Raw genomic sequence first — 18,847 nt, 5'->3', positions numbered from 1 at the left:
AAGAAGAGATTCAAATAATAATAAAATTATGTCTTACCTTGATAATGTCCTTTTCTTTAGTCAGCTGCACCTTTCTGTTTTTGTTTTAAATTTTTTTATTCATTTTCATACATCCACAAGTGTAACATAGAAATTTAAAACGATCTCATAAAACATACACTTGAATTCCTTTCATATACCACTGTAAATACAATATATTTTCTGAACAAGGTGGTGTTATCCTTTCCTATCAGCAGATGAAGGTAGAGAAAAATATGATTTTTCCAGGGACCTCATCAAAATCTGGTGCTGAGAAGAAAACTTCAGTACACATCTGCCAAAGCAGCAGCAGTACCCTTCTTAACACACACCTGTGACCCATTAAGCACTGCACCTGCAATGATCATCAATGAGCATAACACCAGAGTGGCACTCACTACCCTGCATATGCCAGGCTTAACTTTCAAGGGCATGTTTCAGAACAGTACAGTTGACTAAAGGAAAGGAAATCATCAAGGTAAGACACAATGTCTCTTTCCTTAGCCGCACTGTTCTGAACAAATGGGATCTACTCAAGCAGATTTATTGGATGGGGGAAGACAAGGTCTCTCTAAATCAGTGGTCTCAAACTCAAACCCTTTGCAGGGCCACATTTTGAATTTGTAGGTACATGGAGGGCCGCAGAAAAAATAGTTAATGTCTTATTAAAGAAATAACAATTTTGCATGAGATAAAACTCTTTATAGTTTATAAATCTTTCCTTTTGGCTAAGTCTTAATAATAATATTGAAATTTATAGCTAAAGAGACATATGATCAAGAAACTGTTTTATTTTACTTTTGTGATTACGATAAACATACCAAGGGCCTCAAAATAGTACCTGGGGAGCCGCATGTGGCCCCCGGGCCGCGAGTTTGAGACCACTGCTCTAAATGGCTGCTCTGCCAAAATCTGCATGGATCAACCTGTTATGCTTTACAAAGTAAAAGGACTGACCCTATAAGAACATAAGCATTGCCAAACTGGGACAAATCAAAAAGGTACATCAAGCCCAATATCCTGTTCCCAACAGTTACCAATCCAGGTCACAAGTACTTAGTAAGATACCAAAACGGTAAAAGATTTTATGCGGCTTATTCTAGAAATAAGCACTGGATTTTTCCCAGTCCATCTTAAAGACCATCTATGGATTTGTCTTTTAGGAAATTATCCAAACTTTTTTTTAAATACTACTAAGCTAATAAATTTACCACATTCTCTGGCAATGAATTCTAGAGTATAACTCTTCACTCAACATGTAATTATTCTCTCATATTTGTTTTAAATTTCTACTTCATTGCATGCCCCCTAGTTCTTATATTTTTGGAAAGAGTAAACAAGCAATTCACACCTATCTGTTCCATTCCACTCATGATTTTATAGACTTCTATCATAACTCCCCTCATCCGTCTTTTCTCCAAGCAGAAGATCCTGAGCCTTTTTAGCCTTCCCTTTTTCATTTTTAGCGCCCTTCTCTGTACTTTTTCTAATTCTGCTATACCTTTTTTGAGATGCACTGTCCAGAACTGCACACAATGTTCAAGGTGTAGTCACATTATGGAACAAGATAAAGGCATTTTACTGAAACCAGGGATCCCTGCTGAATTGGTTGCCTCATTTCACCCCATTTCCCTACTTAATGTAGATCTTAAGCTTTTCTCTGGTATTTTAGCATCAAGGCTTGCTTTGGCCCTTCCGGAGTTAGTGGGCCTGGAACAGACAGGCTTTGTGGGGGGGGCCGACAGTCCGTCTTGAATGTACGGAAATTGTTGGCTATGGCGTACTGTCAACATCATGGGCTTCCATCTTTGGTTGTGAGTCTAGACATGGAAAAGGCTTTCGACCAGGTCAGCTGGCAATTCCTCTTTGCAACTTTGTCCCTATTTGGGCCTTCAGGAGCACTTCTTACAGGCATTATCATGTACTTAACTCCACTCCCCAGGCTTGTGTATTGGTGAATGTGGTCCGTATGGAGCCGATTCCTGTAGCCAGGGGAACACAACAGGGCTGTTCTCTTTCTCCTTTGTACTCTCTTTGGAATTCCTGTTGCATGTCCTCATGGCTCAGCGCGGTATCTCCGAGGTGTCCATCTCTTCCGCTAAGATTAATGTCTTGGCATATGCCAATGACATCTTGATAGTGTTGACGGATCCTACCCAGTCCCTGCCCCTTCTGCTTTCTGTTATACAGGAATATGGAGAGCTTTCTGGCTTTTCACTCATCTTTCCAAGTCTCAAGCTCTTCCATTGCTTCTGGAGGTACGGGACCAGTGGGTTGGTTCTTCCCCTTTTCAGTGGGTGACTTGCTCTCTCAAATACCTTGAGGTTTATCCAAATCCTCACCAAACAACAGGACGACCCTTAAAAGAAGAATATGCAACGATTGCGAATAGTACAAAATGCAGCGGTCACGCTGATTTTTAGGTTGAAGAAATACGATCACGTAACACCCTCCTATTGAGTAATGCATTGACTGCCAATGGAGGGGCGGGTGAAGTATAAGTTTGGTTGCTTCTGTTTTAAGGCTTTGTTTGGTTTAGCTCCCAAATATATAAATGAGCTTTTCTCTTTTGCAACCAACAGACATAAGAGAAACTCACATCTGAATTTTGTTTTTCTAACTGTTAGAGGAGGTGTCAGGTCAAAACCGCGGAAGACAAAGGCACGTGCCGACAACTGAGCGTAGCGCGGAGGCGCACGCCAAAGAAAATAACTGTTTTTAGGGGCTCCGATGGGGGTGTGGGGGGGAACCCCCCACTTTACTTTATATAGATTGCGCCGCGTTGTGGGGGCATTGTGGGGGTTTGGGGGGTTGTAACCCCCCACATTTTACTGAAAACTTAACTTTTTCCCTGTTTTTAGGGAAAAAGTTAAGTTTACAGTATAATGAGGGGGGGTTACAACCCCCCAAACCACTCACAACGCCGCCGCAATCTGTATTAAGTAAAGTGGGGGGCTCCCCAACAAAACCCCCCATTGGAGCCCCTAAAAACTGTCATTTTCTTCGGCGCGCGCCTCCGTATTACACTCAGTTGTTGGCGCGCGCCTTTGACTTCCGCGGTTTTGTCTATGAACCATTAGAGGATATAAACGTAAAAAAAATCAAAATCTTTTTTCATATCAAGCAGCATTATGGGGTAAGGATTTAGAACAATTGCTTTTGCTTACTGACACTTATGGGGAATTTAGGAAACATCTAAACCGCATAGAACTTTATGGTCTTACGGTATATAAATTGATTATTATTATTATCATTATTATTAATAAAAGGAAGCCGTATGAGACGCAGCTTGGAAGCTGCATCCGCTGCCCAATGGCGCAAACATAATGACCTGCGAGAAACTACAGAAAGCGACATCTGCTTAGCCGAAGCTCGAATGATATCATACAAGGTGTCCACCAAATACGCCAAGCCTGTCTCCAGGTCTGGAAATTCAGATGAGAGCCACCCCTGACTCCAACATACTATCCGCTATCTGTTGCACCCACTGCAGACAAGCACGGGCCACATAGGAGTTACATACAGCTGCCTGTAAGGACACAGCAGCCACCTCAAAAGACAGGTTCAGGGAAGATTCAATCTTCAATCTTCCTATCCTGAGTATCTTTCAGGGCCATACACCCCTCAACTGGCAGCTTAGTCTTTTTGGTACAGCAGCCACCAAAACGTGCACTCTCGGGAACTTAAATCTCTCCAGCACTTCCTGCACCACAGGATATAACTCATGGCCTCATGAACAGGGAATGTCTTAGGAGGTTTTCTTATGCCAGCCATAAGAGGGTTCACAGTTCCCGCCACCTGCAAGTCCACTTGGGAAATATTCAGACCCTGCAATGTCTTAGAAATAAAAGATGACAATTCCTCCCTGTGGAAAAGGCGCAGCGCTTTGGATCATCCGCTTCCCCATCATGCGTGTCACTCCTATCCAAATCTGCAACCTCCCCCTCCGCCAACGAATCCTGTAAAACAAGGGAGAGGTTTGAGTCAAATTGAAGGTCTCCTCCCTCCGTGGGTACCACCCTATGCTTCTTGGCCCCCTGAGGATCCAATTGAGGCTGAGAGATCGAGTCTGGAGCAGAACTGGCCAAAGCAGCTCCAATGTGGTGAACAGACTAGGAGCTCTGCAGGAGAAAGGCCTGGTGCAACAGCAACACAAATTTAGGCAAAAAAGGCATAGTTTGTGCTCCCGATGGCACCACTGACAAACTCCCCAAGATAGTATTTTTGCTCCCCGCAACCTCTGACATGATTGAAGCTGAACTCGGCACTGCTGAGAGGAAAGGGGAGCGCAGCCGCGTGCCATTTGCGCAGGAAACCACCGAGTCATCCGGAGCCATGTTGGCCTCCTCTCTTGCACCGTCCATGCAGCTGACTGCACACAAACCTGACGGTGTTTGGTGCATCCCACAGCATTAACACAGTTTCACAACTTCTGCCACCATTCGCACTCAAACACCACACACAGCACACACTAAGCCCATCGGCAAAAACAAAAAACAAGTCAACTGAATTAAACTCTCTTTACCCAACTTTGGCAGGAACGCACGTCTATTGCTGCCGGTTGTGGTCTGGAAACTGACAGTAAAGTACAGTTCAGCCACAGAAAAGTCTGTCCCCGGCAAGATGGTTGAAGCACTGATCAAGGATAGCATAGTCCGGCACTTGGACGCACACAACTTGATGAAACCCAGTCAACATGGATTCAGGAAAGGGAAATCATGTTTGACGAATTTACTCCAATTTTTTGAGACCGTGAACGAGCAAATTGATAGTGGGAAGCCGGTGGACATAATATACTTGGACTTCCAGAAAGCGTTCGACAAAGTTCCACACGAAAGACTTCTCAGGAAACTACAAAGCCATGGCATAGAGGGAGATATACAAAGATGGATAGGCAAATGGCTGGAAAACCGAAAGCAGAGTGTGGGCATAAATGGGAAGTTCTCCGACTGGGAGAAAATGACTAGTGGTGTGCCCCAGGGCTCGGTACTTGGGCCGATCCTTTTTAATATTTATATCAATGACCTGGAGGAAGGAACATCCAGTGAGATCATCAAGTTTGCAGACGATACAAAACTATGCCGGGCAATCAGATCGCAGGAGGATAGAGAGGAACTCCAGAGCGACTTGTGTCGGTTAGAAACATGGGCGGAGAAATGGCAGATGAAGTTCAATGTGGAGAAATGCAAGGTAATGCATTTAGGCAATAAGAATAAGGAATACGAGTATACAATGTCAGGTGCAACTCTGAGGAAGAGTGAACAAGAAAAGGACCTGGGTGTACTGATAGATAGGACCCTGAAGCCGTCGGCACAATGCGCGGCAGCGGCAAAGAAAGCAAATAGAATGTTGGGCATGATAAAGAAAGGAATCTCGAGTAGATCGGAGAAAGTTATAATGTAATGTAATGTAATTTATTTCTTATATACCGCTACATCCGTTAGGTTCTAAGCGGTTTACAGAAAATATACATTAAGATTAGAAATAGGAAAGGTACTTGAAAAATTCCCTTACTGTCCCGAAGGCTCACAATCTAACTAAAGTACCTGGAGGGTAATAGAGAAGTGAAAAGTAGAGTTAGAGGAAAAATAAAAATAAAATAAACATTTTAACAAGATTTTAGTTTCCAGAAATAATGCCGCTTTATAGGGCAATGGTCAGACCACACTTGGAATACTGCGTCCAACATTGGTCTCCCTACCTAAAGAAGGATATAAAACTGCTGGAGAGGGTGCAGAGACGAGCAACAAAACTGGTGAAGGGTATGGAGAAACTGGAATACGAGGATAGACTTATAACACTAGGATTGTTCTCCCTTGAGAAAAGGAGACTGCGTGGGGATATGATCGAGACCTTCAAAATACTGAAAGGAATCGACAAAATAGAGCAGAGAAGATTATTTACATTGTCCAATTTGACACGGACTAGAGGACATGTAATGAAGCTAAGGGGGGACAGGTTCAGGACTAATGTCAGGAAGTTCTGCTTCACTCAGAGAGTGGTTGACACCTGGAATGCCCTCCCAGAGGAGATTATTGCGGAATCGACCGTCCTAGGCTTCAAGAGCAAACTAGATGCATATCTCCTTAAGAGAGGCATATAAAGATATGGTGGACTATAAATTACGCCAGGTGTACACCTGGCAGGGCCTCCGCGTGTGCGGATCGCCGGACTTGATGGACCGAAGGTCTGATCCGGAGATGGCAGTTCTTATGTTAGTCTTTTCCCCTTTACTATTGGGAAAGAAGAAAAGAGAGAGCACCAACGAGACCCCTCAATCCACCGGAGGGGAGGGTGGAGCAGGGACCTGGGGGGGCCCAGGTGTAACTCCTATAGCCGGCACCACTCAGCCAGACACCCCAATCTTACTGAAGACAAGCAACAGTTCAGATCCAATTCAGCAACAGCAGCCAGGAGCTAGAGGAATGGCATCCATCCGCCTGCTGGAGATAGAGAACTAATTAACAGGTGCTCCTCTTGGATGGAATGACTCCTGTACATTTAGTATCTTCTATCTCCACCTTCCACTAGTCTCTGGATTCATCTGCTGCTGTTGCTAAGGAAATGCATACAGGAGTCCCTGAGACCAAGGAATAAAGGCAACATCTACTGCCATCCTCTGGGGGATTGGCTGAACAAAGCAAAAGAGGAAGCAATGTGCATTGTGTTGTATAGCAAAAAGAGAACCACAGAGTGATTCCACAGAGGAAAAACAGTTCTTGAACTATAGTTGAGTCGTTTCTACTCGTGCAGAATCAGTCTGTGACTGAGGAAGCCTGTTTCTTCCATCCTGGGAGGTAAGTGATCAGAGTGGTGTTCAATGAGGTGGCAAGGAGCCAATTTTTGAGAACTTCCCAGCAGGAAAAGGAACCCAAACTCCCTCATTTGTTCACATAACTGTCACTCTGTACAGATAAGAACTTGTGAGCAAATCCATGGTGAGAATGTTTGTAGCACATTGTAAATATCTCAAAGTTTGCTCACAAGAGTATGACAATTTTCAGTGAGGCATATCAGGGAAACTATAGATTTCAGCTGCACAAAATTAATATATATTGCTCATTTTAACCAGTGCTACTAAGAGAAAATATGAAAGCTTTTAATATCTTTGGCACAGTGGTTTGTTGAAAGAGGCATTTTTGTCAACTAATCTTTCAAAAACCATGTGTCCCAGCTCAAAATGGATTGCAGTTTCCAAATCAACACAAAATTCTGAATAAGTGGTGCACATTTCACAGTTGTAGGATACTTAATGGCAGAATTATTAAGACACACACACCTCCTCCACACTGGATAAAAGCCAGTATCTCAAAAACCTTGAAAATAGCCGTTTGAAATTTTGCAGTTTTTCATCTTATATACTGGTTTCCATTCTGGTTGGTTATCATCAAATTTTGAAATGGTGAGGTTGGGACCATTGATTGAATTGACAATTATGTCCAGAGATTTAATAGAATAGACAACAAAGCCATGTTTCAGCAATTGAATGCCTGCTTCAGGAGTCCAGATTTATACAGGTTTTATGCAGTAAGCTCAGTTCTTTAGTTTTCAGCTCTGTGGTAATTTACCAGAGTTACAGAGACCAATCTAAGACTAGAAAAAAAAATTAAAAAGTTTTTTTAGAATTTTAAACCAGTTAATCTTCTTTCTTTTTTTTTTTCAAAGTCTTTATTCATTTTTCATCTTATAACAAGTGCACAATATTACATCATTTAAATTTATACACATCACTTGAATTTCTTTCTATTATTATCTTAAATACATAAATTTATTCCCTCCCCACCCACCCTTCCCACAAATATTTTAATCATAAATTTCATATAAATATTACATTCTTATCTAATGATTAAACCTTAAATAGAACTTTATACCACCCCCCTCCCCCATATTATAAATGTACTTTCAGTGGAAAATGGCATCTATTCATTGCAATAAGTTGTTAATGGCCCCCAGATCTTATTAAAATTATTATAATTTCATTTTTGTATGGCAATTGTTCTTTCCATTTTGTAAATATGGCACAATGAGTTACACCAGAAAGTATAGTTAAGTCTACTATAATTTCTCCAATTCCTGGTGATATGTTGCAGTGTTCTCCCCAGAAATTTTTTTCAGCTAGGTGGCATGAAAAAGTAGTCGGGTGGGGTGGGACGGGGAAATTTGGTGGTTAGTATAGGGTCATTAAATCTAGTGGCGTACCTAGTATATATGACAGCCAGTGCTAATCATTTTTAACAACCCTCTCCTCTATATAAAAAGGTTATTTTTAGTAATAATCCATGAGTCACACAACAAGGGTACACCTAGGACAAGGCAGCATCTTAAACACTGCAGTGAGCACTAGAATACCAACACACGCACTGTAAAACTAAACAAACCAGTTCCTGCACAATCAATTGATCCTGTACAGTCGATGCTAACAAAAAACCATGTCCTTTTCATACACATAGAACACAGATACACCCTCGCCCAATATGGAATAATCACAAATTAAAAATATGTCACCACCTCCTCTGGCATCTCTCTCTTCTCCTTTCTTTCCTTCCCATCCCACGGGCTGGCATCTCTGTCTTCTTCCCTTCCCTGATTCCCTGGCATCTCTCTCCTTTTCTTCCATCTCTCCCTCCCCCTCCATGCCCTGGCATCTCCTTTCATTCCTTCCTTTCCCACCCTCCCTCATCTTCCTTCTCCCTTTCTTTCTCCCTCCAGTTGCGTGCAGCAATTCTCTCCACCCTCTGCTCCCTTTCCTCCTTCTGTCACCCCATCCCCGGTCATGAACTTCTTCGGGCAGCAGCAGCAGCAGCATTCACAATTTGCTGTTGTTGCCGGCTTCGGGCCTTCTCTGTTGGATTCTACCTTCATGGAAACAGGAATTAGGCAGGACTCGGCAGAGAGGAAGGCCTGAAGCTGGCAACAGCAGCGAATTGTAAACACTGCCCAAAGAAGTTAATGGAGCAACCAGAACAGCTCACTACTTCTCCCCCCCCCCCACCCCGCTGACCCTCCTATCTCTCCCTTCCATGCGAACCCCACCGACAAACCTCCCTCCAGCAGCATTGGCAGCCGCAGCAATCTAAACAGTTATAGCTATAATACCAAGAAAATTGCTTCATTAATAAAAAATAATAGCAAATTTTAAGAAAAATGGAGCTTTGTAATCAGTGACTTTGAGGGACCCGAGGAAGGGCTTTCAAATTTTTTTAAAAAATTATTTTCTGATCAAGTACAATCAAATTCATGGGGAAAACTTCATTTCAGTTTTCCAACTTTAGATTTTTCTGAATAGCCTTTGAAAGCAGACATGGAAGATTGGCTCAGCCTTCTGGACAGGACAATGTTGTGGTGATACTTCTCTCACTCACCGTTTGTCCTTTTGTGGGAGGAAGGCCCAGCTGTGAAAAGGAGGAGCAGGAAAAAGGGAGTGGGGGGCTCTGAAAATGACAATGAAGAAAAAGCAAATTCTGTAGTGACAGTAAAGGAGAGGTAAAAGACTGCTCAGTTTGGCTCTTCTGAGCTGCGAAAAAAAAAACCAAAACAAAACACCCCAGCTGAAATAACTACCAAGAAAACAGCAGAGCACTAGTACTAACAAGGGGGCTTGCAAGAATTTCCATTAAGATGGCAATTCATTAGTGCACTTTTTAAACAAATTATTTATAGCAGTACAGCCACTCTACTCACACGTTTATTTTGTAATTCAGCTGGTTATAAGTAATAAAAAACTCATATACACCCCCAACAATCCCATGGCGCCTGATATCTTCTCACTCTGGCCACTTTCTACCCCCACTCTCGCGCTTCCCGTGCACCTGCGTTGTAGAAGTGATTGAGCACACCGGTCTCACCAAAGTCCAGTTTGTTGAAGTGCAGCAGCTCCAGGGCGGCTGTCACACTCTCGCTCGCCTCCCGCAGGCACTGCAGCGCCACCGCTGGGCTCGCCTCATTGATTACATAAGGCCACCATCGTCCTGCTGCTACTGCCTGTGCCAGTAAAGTGCTGGCTGTGGTAACCACAGCCGATGGCCCCTCACTGCACCACTTAATAAAAACTAAGGAGCGATGTAGAGAAGTGCTGCCAGGTCCTGCCTTCGCGAAAACAGAAAGTAGGCAGGACCCGGCAGCAAGAGCAGCAAATTGTAAGTTTCCCGCCTTAGCCCGTAGCGAACTCATGCTCCAGAGCTCTGACGTGTGTGTGCCGGTTTCCCTTCTCTTCCTCCCTTTCGGTTTCAGAGGGAAGAGAAGGGAAGCCGGCACACACACTTTAGAGCCCCGGAGCAAGAGTTCGCTATGGGCTAAGGCCTGAAATCTCCAAGCCGGTCGTTGTTTTTGGTTTGCTTTTTTTTTTATGTTGAGCAGCGGTGGCAGCAGAATTTGCTATCGGATGACAGCCGGGCAGTTGTCTAAATTATCTGGGTAGAGCGCCCGGCTAAAAGGCCCTATGGCGACTCCTGTCATAATCAATTAAAGTTTATTATTACTTGATGAAATTTGACTTTTTATTCTCATTGATGTACCGAATAGAATTGTATCATATGATAATGCTACATGGTTTTCTAATAAACAATTAATTTGAGACCAAATTGATTTCCAAAAGGCCATGATACAGGGACAATAGAATATTAAATGATCCAGAGTCCCTGCTTCCAGATTACAATGCCAGCATCTATTAGACTTAGAGCTATCCAACTTTTGTAATCGAACTGGGGTCCAAAATGCTCTATGTAACAAAAAGAACCAAGTTTGTCTCATAGATGCAGACACTGTACATCTCATTTTCCAAGACCAAATTCGTGGCCATTGAGACGCAGAAATTTGATGCTTAATCTCAATGCTCCAAATGTCTCTAAGACCAGTTTTGTTTTTTTATTCATAAATCCAGATATCAATTTATACCACTGTGCGGCCTGGTGTCCCAAGAAATCCGCCTGAAAGCATAAGAACTCCAGACTATACTGATTAAGATTTTTTCATTCAGGGAACCCCTCCTGAATAGCCTGCTTCAGTTGCAACCATTTAAAGCTTTGTGATTTATTAAGACCATATTTATGTTGCAACTGTGAAAAATCAAGCAGTTTACTATTTGAAATAACATCATCTAAAGTCCGTATACCTGCAATAATCCAATGCTTCCATACGATTTTAAATCCGCCAATTTGAATCTTGGAGTTTAGCCATATAGACTGATTTGTTGATTTGTATATTGGGTTAGGTGTTAAATTACTGACATACTGCAATGTTTTCCAAGTATCCATCAGTATTCTGTTTTCTTTATATATTCTAGGCATCTTTACACTGAGAACATGAGATAAATGTAAAGGAAACATGAGTCGCCATTCCAAATACAACCAATCTGGGGTATTCACCATGAGCTCTGGGAGGACCCAATACATACCCTGGTGTAAAATATAGGCTTGATGATACCTATAAAAGTTTGGAAAATTTACCCCACCCTCCGCAATTGGTTTTTGTAAAGATACTAAAGCAATTTTAGGCATTTTACCCAGCCAAACAAATTTTGTAAGAATACCATTTAACTTTTTATAAAAGGACCCTTGAAAAAAAACTGGTATCATACTCATTTGATAACAAAACACAGGCAATATCATCATTTTAATAGTTTGGACTCTCCCCCACCAAGAAAGATGTAAAGGATTCCATTGCTCACACATTTCTGTTACTTTTTTTAATAAAAATTTTTCATTCTTTTTCATTGTGTCTTCCAGTGTATTTTTTATCCTAATACCTAAATATCTATCTTCCTTCCATACAAATGAGAATGAATCAAATAAGCCTTTAGTACAATGCACATTAAGTGGAAGAATTTCTGACTTGCTCCAATTTGTCTTATACCCTGAAAATTTTCCAAATTTCTCTATGAACTACAACAAACATGGAATGGTAGTTTCTGGATTTCTCAAATAAAGCAGTATATCATCTGCATATGCAGAGACTTTATATTCCCAATCTGTACGAGGAATACCCTGTAACTCCTTTGCTTGCTGAATAGCTAATAACAAGGGTTCTAATACAATATCAAAAAGCAAAGAAGATAATGGACAGCCTTGTCTAACCCCCTCTGCAAATTAAAACACTCTGATAAATTATTATTAATATACAATCTTGCAGCAGAGGAGCTATACAATGTCTGAATCATTTTTATAAATCCTGAACCTATACCAAACCAATCTAATGCTTGATACATGAAAGTCCACTCAACCCGATCAAAGGCTTTCTCCGCATCTAAAGAGACAGAGAAAGCAGGATCATTTATGGCTTTTGTTAAATTTAACATATGAAAAGCCAGTCTGGTATTATTAGAGGAATGTCTCTTAGCAACAAATCCTGTTTGGTGTATATCAATAATAAAAGGGAGAGTCTTAGCTAAGCGTAAAGCCAATGTCTTAACTAAAAGTTTTCCATCAACATTGATTAGCGAGATAGGCCTGTAGTTTGAAACCAAAGTGGGATTTTTGTTTGGCTTTGGAAAAACGATTGTTAATGATTCTGCCATAGTACCTGTAATGCAACCTTTAGTTAGTTGGGACTGATATCTATAATAATAAAATGCTAAGCGTACATGCGCACACTTAAGCCGTGTTCCCTGAGATCTGATCTGTCGGGAAGTGGCCACAAGAGTGCGCATGCGCACTTTTTACATCACACATGGCAACTCAGCTCACTCAGGAAAAGCGAAGGGCCTGAACAGCAGCAGCCCCCGAAGCTCCTCACCAGTCCAATCCCTCTCCAACATCACCGACGCCAAAGAAGCTGCAGCCTCCCCTGCTGCGCACAACCCGCCCAGGACCTGCTCCCTCTCCTGCAGCTCAGGCACCACAAAAGCCGCAAAATCTACTGAGCGTGAAAGCACACAACCCGGTCCCCGCGCCTGCCTACCCCCTCCCAACACAGCGCTCGAGCCAGTCCCCGGCTCTCTCACCAACTCAGACGATTTGCATACACGGAGCGGAGGCTTCTGGGAGGAGGGCTTTGAGGCAGGCAGCTGTCGGAGGGCAGACGCAAGGCTAGGAGTGGCTGATAGGAGGAGTCGGTGGCCTCTGCTATTATTATTATTTTTTTTACATAACATTAAAACCGCTATAACACACCCATAATCCTTTGAGCGACCCAAATGCTTACAAAGGGGCCCCTACGTCTCTCTTCACTCAACCTGGAGTCTCACGCAAAAAAAAAAAAAAACAACAACAACAATCCCTCCCGCTTTTCGCTTCTCTCGATTGGTTAAAACTGCTCGCCGCGCACGGCTGTTGAAATCTCATGGGGAAACTCTGGACCGTAGGAGGGAGGAAGGGATGAATTGCTGAATGGGGGGAGGGGTAAGAGGCAGAGATATTGCACGGAGGGAGAGTGGGGCAAGAGAGGCAAGGTGCTGTAGGGGAGAGGGACAAGTCAGGGAGAGGTGCTGCTTGGGGGGAGAGGGGCAAAAGAGGGATAGATGCTGCATGTGGGGGGGGGGGAGAGCAATACAGAGACAAATGTGGATGGGATAGAAAGAGAGAAATGTTGGACCCAGGGTGCAAGAGAGAACTACTTTAAAGTGGCAATTTTATTTTTTGTCTATTTTTTTTTGTTCTTTGCTTAGTCTAACTTCCTGTTGCCTTGCTAAGAAGTGTTTTGCAGTGGTTGGAGCTACAGCCTCATCATCCTGAAGTTGTGGGTTCAAATCCCACACTGCTACTTCCATCCAAACCTCCCTTTCCACAATCTGACCGGTTAAAAAGGTGGAAATAGGAAAGGTAAAAGGGGAAATGGGAATATGGGTAGGTAAAAGGAAGGGGGGAGAGACAGAAAGAAAGGGGGGCAGGGAGAGAGAAAGAAAGACAGACAGAAAGACATGCCTAAGTCTACACATCTATTCTAGCACCCGTTAATGTAACGGGCTAAAAAACTAGTAAATTTAATAAATGAGGTAATAGGGTAATTTGAAATGATTTATAAAACTCTACTGTGAAACCATCACCACCTGGAGCGGATCCAACTCTAATAGATTTCAACGCTGTTTCTAATTCTTTTAGTGATATAGGCTCTTCCAAACTTCTTTTTATATGTTCAGGAACCTTCGGTCCAATAATAAGTTTCAAAAATTCTAAACCATTTTTTTTCCTATCTTCATAAGGCTCAGAAGAATATAGGTCTTTATAAAAATTGACTTAAAATATTTCCAATTTGAGTATGTGTAACTCCTTTCTCATCCTTTATTGCAATAATTTTTGCCCTTCTTTTTTTTGCTTTAAGATAATTTGCCAATAATCTTCCCGGCCTTATTTGAGTTTCCATAATACATCCTATGTTTCTAACAAGAACAAGACCATGTTTAATTCATTTGAAATGAATATAGATGATGAAACGTATTGTGAATTATCAGATTCCAGTATTAAATTCTATATTACATTACATTAGTGATTTCTAATCCGCCATTACCTTACGGTTCAAGGCAGATTACATTAGTGATTTCTATTCCGCCATTACCTTACGGTTCAAGGCAGATTACATACGAGTTGTCAGGACATTTAGGAGTACATTAGGAATTGTCTGGACATTTTCGTAGGTGCTAAAGGGTGAAGTAGATTACAAATGGGGCTTGAGATAGATCTTGCTGTGTTAAGTTTGTCATTATGGAGTTTTTGAATAGCAGGGTTTTTATTTCTTTTCTGAAGGTTTTGTAGTCTGCGGTCGAGATCAGAGAGTTGGTAGTCTAATTTTGCTGCTTGGGTGGCTAGGAGGGCATCATACATTTTTTTCCGTTTACGTTTTTGATTGGAGGGTGCGTGAATGGTGCATGGGTTCTCCTATGTCTGGTTGTGGTGGTTTGAATTAGTCGGTTGTTCCAGCAGGCTGGGCTGTCTCCATTTATGGCTTTGAATAGTAGGCAGTAGAATTTGAAATGTATTCTTGCTTATATTGGGAGCCAGTGTGAGTCGAGGTATGCCGCTGTGATGTGGTCATATTTCCTCAGTGAGTAGATAAGTCTTCGAGCTATGTTTTGTACTGTTTGTAGTTGTTTTATCATGGTTGCGGGGCAGGAGAGATAGAGGATGTTGCAGTAGTTTAGTAGACCGAGGACTAGGGATCGGACCACTAGCTGGAATTGTTTTCTGTCGAAGAATTTTCGAACTTCTCTTAGATTTCTCATGACTGCGAATGATTTTTGTATTGTTTTGTTTATTTATGGTTGCATGATACAGCCTCTGTCTATCAGCATCCCCAGAAGTTTTAGAGTGGGTTGAATGGGGTATGTGACAGAGTTTATTACTAGGTTTGTTATGGTTGTGGTTTTGCTATTTTCGAGGAGGATGAATTTTGTTTTGTCAGGATTTAGTTTCACTTTGTGCTCTTTCATCCATGTTGCTACTGTTTCTAGTGTTCTGTGCAGCGTGTCTGTCATGGAGGGCGCTAGTTGGTCAACAGGAAGGAGGATGGCGATGTCATCTGCGTAGCTGTAGGAGGTCAGACCTAGTTTGTCTAGGCAGGTGGTGAGTGAAGCAATGTATAGGTTGAACAGTGTGGGGGCAGAGGTGAACCTTGGGGCATGCCACAGGGATTGGACTATGGTTCTGATTTTTCACTGTTTGTCTTTATTCTGTAAGTTTTGGATTGTAGGAATCCTTAGTTTAAACCATGATAGTACCTTGCCTGTGATTTCTATTGAGTCTAATATTTGTAGTAGGATATCATAGTCTAACTAGGTCAAAAACTGCGGTGAAATCTAGTTGAATAATTAGCATTTTTTTTGCCTTTGCTGAGGTGTTGTCTAGCAGTGTCCATGAGGGATCCTAATAGAGTTTCAGTGCTGTAATTGATTCTGAAACCAGACTGTGTAGGGTGGAGTAGGTTGTGGTTTTCTAGGTATACGGTTAAGAGTTTAGCTATGAGGCCTTCCATTAGCTTGACGTAAAGTGGTATTGAGGCTATGGGTCTGTAGTTGGAGGGTTGATCAATTGCTCCTTTGGGGTCTTTTACGATTGGAGTGATGATGATGATTTCACTGAGTTCTTGCGGGAAAAGGCCATCTGTGAGCAAGGTTTATATCCATTGTAGAAGAAGGGCACGGAATAACGTACTGGCGGTTTTTAACAGGTATGGCAGATAGTTGTAGTTTGAAAACCTGTCCACTCCCTATTTCCAAAGTGGAGTGGAGTTACTGGTGAAAAGACTCTCTAAACAGGCTGTCCTTCAGATGTATGTCCAGTGTACTTATATCACGATATACCTGAAACCATGCTTAACTGGTTGACTTGTTTAGTTAATTCAAATTTGACTCGGGGTTGGCTTACATCCACCTTTGAAAACCTTGTGCTTGCACCTATTCCAAAAGGATTAGATTCAGACTTATCACAACTCTTGTATTACAAATCTGTAGCTAGTATACCATTCATAATGAAGCTAGTGGAATTTACAGTAGCTTAAAAATTATATTACTAACTGTAATGTGCTATCATCTTAACATTGTTTTAGGAATTTGTATAGCGCCGAGACTCCACTGAGTTAGTATCTAAAGTTAAATCGGTATTGAGCAAGGGCAGACAAAAGTTACTATTACAATGATGTTTCGGCTGCTTTTACATAATATTGTCCATCACACTTTACTTTTGAATGGTATGTCAGAACTGGGAATCTCAGGTGCTGTTCCGCAATGGTTTCAAGGTTTTGCTTTGGGGGTTTCTTTTGTCAATAGACAATACAGAAAACTCAAGAATGTGGTGTTTTCTGATTGCTGGGTTCTATCGTGTGGGGTTTCTCAGGGGTCCCCCATATCCCCAATTTTATACAACATATTTATGACAATTTTAAAAGCTATTTCACTGGATCTTGAACAGTGGATCTTTTCATATGCGGATGACATATTTCTGCTGATTTCTCTAAAGCTGAATGATTTCTCTTGAGAGGTTATTAAAAAAGTGATTGATAAAGTTCAAAAATGGGCTCTAAGATATCACCTTAAACAAAATACTGATAAGACCAAACTCCTCTGGTGTAGTTTGCAAACACATTTAATTCCATCTAATATTTCTTTGGCGAATTGTGTAAATTTTAAAATTGAGACCTCCTCAAGGGTTTTGGGAGTTATACTGGATAGCTCTCTAAATCTGGAAAATCATACTAATGCTAATCATTCAGAAATCATTTCTTAAATTAAAGCAACTGCATCAAGTATGCTATTTCTTCCCCCATCATTTTAGAAAATTGATTTGATCAGTTATTTTATCACTATTGGATTATTTTATTGAAATATCTCTATTAATATGATGAGACAATTTCATCTAATACAAAATACAGCAGCGAGACTGATTTTTTACTAGTCCAGGTTTGATTGTGTCATGCCATTGTTTATAAAGCTTCACTGGTTTCCTTCACTGTAGACTTTAAACTGGTTTGCCTTGTGTTCAAAACCTTGTATGGAGAAATTCCCGAGTTTTATTATAATATATGTTATCATTTTAAAAGGAAGCTTGGGATATCAGTTATGGCTGACTATTATTAATTTTCCCATCTATGATGGGTGTGAGGTATAGAGATTACAATATTAAACCTGCTAAGAACTCCAGTTGGATTTTGTTTTTTTGGGGGTTTTTTAAACGTAGCATTACAGACAAATGACCTGTCCAGCTCCTTTCTTCTTCCTGAAAGTGACTTACCTCTTAGGCTTTTTTCCTTTAGCTGGACTGGGATAGGCGATTCCTCTCCTGACTTCCCTCTCTTTCATGAGCAAGAGGCCAGAGTTAAACAAAGAGGTGGGCAAACTTTTGAAACACACAAGACCAACTCTGCTTTGCTCCTAAAAGCTACTTTGAATTTAAGATGACTTAATTTAAATTAAGGTGACTTAATTTAAATCAAGATTCATGGTCAGCTTTTCATACATTAGCGCAAAAGACAAAAATTAATCTATTTCTGATTCCACGGACTGTTTATGGTGGTGGCAGTGGAACAGAGGGTCCCAGGAAAATAAGATCAAGTTAGAAGAAAATGAGGCTGAGGGCTAAGTGAACCTAGGAAAGATGTAGTGGTGTATGAAAAAGGGTAGAAAGGAAGAGAGATAAGAAATTGAGGTGAAAGGCTGGAATTGAAAAAATGGAAGATGGCAAAGGGAAAATCTGAATTTACCTGTTAAATTTCCTTTCCTTCAGCCCTGCCAGACCAGTCCAGATAAATGGGTTATATATCCCCCATTAGCAGATGGAGCCAGAGAAACAGAGCAGTGGAGTTATCAGACATGTCATTTTGGAAAGGCCCACAGTTAAGATGGGTGGGCCTTCAAGATCCTTTTTTTCTATCTCTCTCTCTCTTCAGCCTCTTGATCCAGCATTTATCCCCACCATCACTTGCAGCTCAGCAACTCCCCCAATCTCTGAACACCCCCCCTTTGTGGGCTGCAGCAGTGATGCACATCTGCTGCTTGAGCAAGCCCCACAGAATTCTCTGCCATGTCCCATTCTCACAGATATCACTTCATGATGCAGCAGAGGGAAATCCATTGCGTCAGTGCAGGCAAGGCAAGTGAGGCAAATGCCGGATCTAGAGGTTGAACAGAAGGAAGCCAGACAACTCCAACTGAACTACTTGGGGGAGAGGGGGGCAGACAAGGTGAACCTGAGCCAACAATGGGTGAGCCTGTGCCCACCTAGGCCCACCTGCAGTTTGGCATATCAGTATTCAAAACTGACAGACCACATACTCTTTTGTAAATATGCCTTTTCCCAAGAGTCTATTAAACCAACCTGTCCACTTATGATGCCAACATCATAAAAAGTTTAGGTAACATTCATAATTCAAGTTCACAAGGCTTTTTCACAGCATTTTTCACAAATAG

General features: G+C 41.7%; 1 protein-coding gene across 1 annotated transcript in view; it reads right to left on the bottom strand.

The window, feature by feature from the left end:
- The window catches only part of TENT4B (terminal nucleotidyltransferase 4B), a 114,659-nt gene that overhangs the window by 43,696 nt on the left and 52,116 nt on the right, over positions 1-18,847 (bottom strand). The gene's annotated exons all lie outside the window — the stretch shown is intronic.

Source organism: Geotrypetes seraphini, chromosome 4, assembly GCF_902459505.1.
Source record: "Geotrypetes seraphini chromosome 4, aGeoSer1.1, whole genome shotgun sequence".
In the NCBI taxonomy this organism is placed as follows: Eukaryota; Metazoa; Chordata; class Amphibia; order Gymnophiona; family Dermophiidae; genus Geotrypetes; species Geotrypetes seraphini.
This window is presented reverse-complemented; position numbering and strand designations above follow the sequence as displayed.